The 2994-nt window shown below is 38.4% G+C and overlaps 2 non-coding genes across 2 annotated transcripts; both read right to left on the bottom strand.

Moving 5' to 3' along the window:
* Positions 1–1813: 1813 nt before the first annotated feature.
* Positions 1814–1895, bottom strand: TRNAL-UAG (transfer RNA leucine (anticodon UAG)). The gene has a single exon. It is a non-coding gene; the product is annotated as a tRNA-Leu (tRNA).
* A 444-nt stretch (positions 1896–2339) lies between these two features.
* Positions 2340–2421, bottom strand: TRNAL-UAG (transfer RNA leucine (anticodon UAG)). Its single transcript has one exon. It is a non-coding gene; the product is annotated as a tRNA-Leu (tRNA).
* Between the last annotated feature and the right edge of the window lie 573 nt (positions 2422–2994).

The raw sequence follows: 2994 nt of genomic DNA, 5'->3' as shown, positions 1-2994 counted from the left end.
ATCATCGTCGAATTTCAATCCCATGTTAAACGTTAACATGGCGACAAGTCGTTTAACGAGTTCGTCCTCCATTTATCAAAACAACGGCAGCGCTTACGTGCAAGTACATCGCATCTAAATCGTAAAGATTTACCTATAAAAACGATCCAAAGTTTTCTCCCACGACGAATTAGACTCTAATTTTCTAAATTTCGTAATACACGCGATGGTACCATTGCGCATAGTAGAAGATCCGTTTTTCAAACAAATGTTTGAAAACTTAGGTTTTTCAAATGTTATTAGTCGTCGATCACTTGGTAGACAAATGGACCAAAAATTCAAAGTGGAATGCGAAAAGTTGGTAAGCATATTCAGTAACGTGAAGTACGTTTGTACCACTGCGGACATTTGGTCGTCACCCAAACGTAGTTTTTTTTGGGTTAACTGCTCATTGGGTAGATACAAATACATACGACCGAAGGTCAGCTGCTCTAGCGTGTAAACGGTTTAGAGGAATTCATAGCTACGAAAGAATTCGTGAGATTTTAGCCGATATTCACAGCGACTTTGGGCTGGATGCTGATAAAATAATTGCAACGGTAACAGATATTGCTATCAATTTTGTCAAAGCGTTTAAAGTATTTGGAGTAACCATCGAGGTTCTTTACCTTTGTTAGTTGGAGTTTTCTTGATTAGCTTGAAGGTAAAGAGTTTGGGTTATAGTTATTTGTACTATATTAATTGTAATTTTGATTAAGTTCTTTTTCCGTTGTTTTTTTTGGTTAAATTACCCGCTAACATAGTTCATTTATGATTACCAAAGGCTCATGTAGAAGCTCCTGTTTTTGCATCTATAGTGTTAGCTGGTGTTATATTAAAGTTAGGGGGTTATGGTATTATTCGATTCTAACCTTTTTTGTGGGTGTTCTTGAAGGTTGGTTAGATATACTTGTGAGTTTTTCTGTGTTGGGTGGTGTTTTAGCTAATTTAATTTGTCTTTCACAAGGGGATTTAGAGTCTCTTGTAGCATATTCTTCTGTGGGCCATATAATAATATTTATGGGAGGAGTTTTTAGTTTGAGTGTTTTTTCGTAATAACGGGGGGGGGGGTTATTATAATGATTTCGCATGGTCTTACATCTTCTGGTTTGTTAAGATTAATTAATATAGTTTATGAACGTCTTCATTCACGTAGACTTTTGGTTTATTTTAAGTGCTAGAAATATAGCTACTCCTCCTTTTTAAAATTTGGTAGGGGAGTTATTTTTATCTTTCGGTATTCTGGGTTTATACCTAGTCCCTCTAAGACACATATTCTTTTTGGTTTTCAGCATGGTCCCTTATTTGGTGTTATTGTTTTTTTTAGGTGCTTTGATTGATTATTTTATATATCTTGTTCCTCTCTTATTTTTAATTTTAAAATTAGATGTCCTTTTTTGCCTTAAAAAGTTTAAGAAAAATTTTAATCTCAATAAATTGAAAAATGACAGCGGCGATATTCGAAGCCGTGTCCCCGACGAGAATGGTGCATAAAACCAGAGCCTTAGACCACTCGGCCACACTGCCTTGGTTTTGGGTTAAATTTCCCAAAATATCGTCTAAATGCTATAAAACAAATTTCCCACGCCTTTAAAACATACCTTGTACAAAATTGAATAGTGACAGCGGCGGGATTTAAACCCGCGCCCCCGAAGAGACTGGTGCCTAAAACCGGCGCCTTAGACCACTCGGCCACACTGTCTTCTTTTTGGTTTATATTTCCTAAAATATCGTCTTAATGCTGTGAAATGGTTTTCCCAAGCCTCTAAAAACATACCTTCTCCAAATTGAATAATGACAGCGGCGGGATTCGAACCCGCGTCCCCGAAGATACTGGTGCCTAAAACCAGCGCCTTAGACCACTCGGCCACATTGCCTTCAATTCGGTTTACATATCCCAAAATATCGTCTAAATGCTGTAAAACCAATTTCCAACGCCTTTCATACATACCTTCTACCAAATTGAATAATGACAGCGGTGGGATTCAAACCCGCGCCCCCTAAGAGACTGGTGCCTTAAACCAACCCCCTAGACCACTCGGCCACACTGCCTTCTTTTTGTTTCAAATTTAAAAAAATATCGTCTAAATGCTGTAAAACAAATTTCCCACCCCTTTAAAACATACCTTGTACAAAATTGAATATAGACAGCGGCGGGATTCGAACCCGCGCCCCCGAAGAGACTGGTGCCTAAAAACAGCGCCTTAGACCACTCGGCCACACTGCCTTCTTTTCGGCTTATATTTCCCAAAATATCGTCCAAATGCTGTGAAATGGTTTTCCCACGTCTCTATAAACATACCTTCTACAAATTTGAATAATGACAGCGGCGGGATTTGAACCCGCGCCCCGTAAGAGACTGGTGTCTAAAACCAGTGCTTTAGACCACTCGGCCACACTGTCTTCTTTTCGGTTTATATTTCCCAAAATATCTTCTAAATACTTTGAAATGGTTTACCAAAGCCTCTAAAAAAACCTTCTACAAAATTGAATAATGATAGCGGCGGGATTCGAACCCAGCCCCCGAAGAGACTGGTGCCTAAAACCAGCGCCTTAGACCACTCGGCCACACTGCCTTCATTTGGGTTTAAATTTCCCAAAATATTGTCTAAATGCTGTGAAATTGTTTTCCCACGCCTCTAAAAACATACCTTCTACAAATTTGAATAATGACAGCGGCGGGATTCGAACCCGCGCCCCCTAAGAGACTGGTGCCTGAAACCAGCGCCTTTTTTTTATTCATTCAACCATCAAGAAAACTATACATATTCGTCATATACAACAATGCCATACATCAAAAGTCAATAGAGAAAGAAATACTTTTAGAATTGTCAATACTTAACACATAACAGATAAAATGTTAGGGAAATAATTTAAGAAAATTGTTTAAAACCTTTACAAGATCAATTTTAGATGGATGTTTCAAGTATACCAGGGTGAGAAGTCTAATTTCGCGCCGTATGTTGGCAAGAAATA

This window comes from Leiobunum rupestre, chromosome 2 (genome assembly GCF_980474605.1).
Source record: "Leiobunum rupestre chromosome 2, qqLeiRupe1.1.hap1, whole genome shotgun sequence".
Classification (NCBI taxonomy): Eukaryota; Metazoa; Arthropoda; class Arachnida; order Opiliones; family Sclerosomatidae; genus Leiobunum; species Leiobunum rupestre.
Note: the sequence above shows the minus strand (reverse complement) of the source record. Positions and strands in the feature narration are given on the sequence as shown.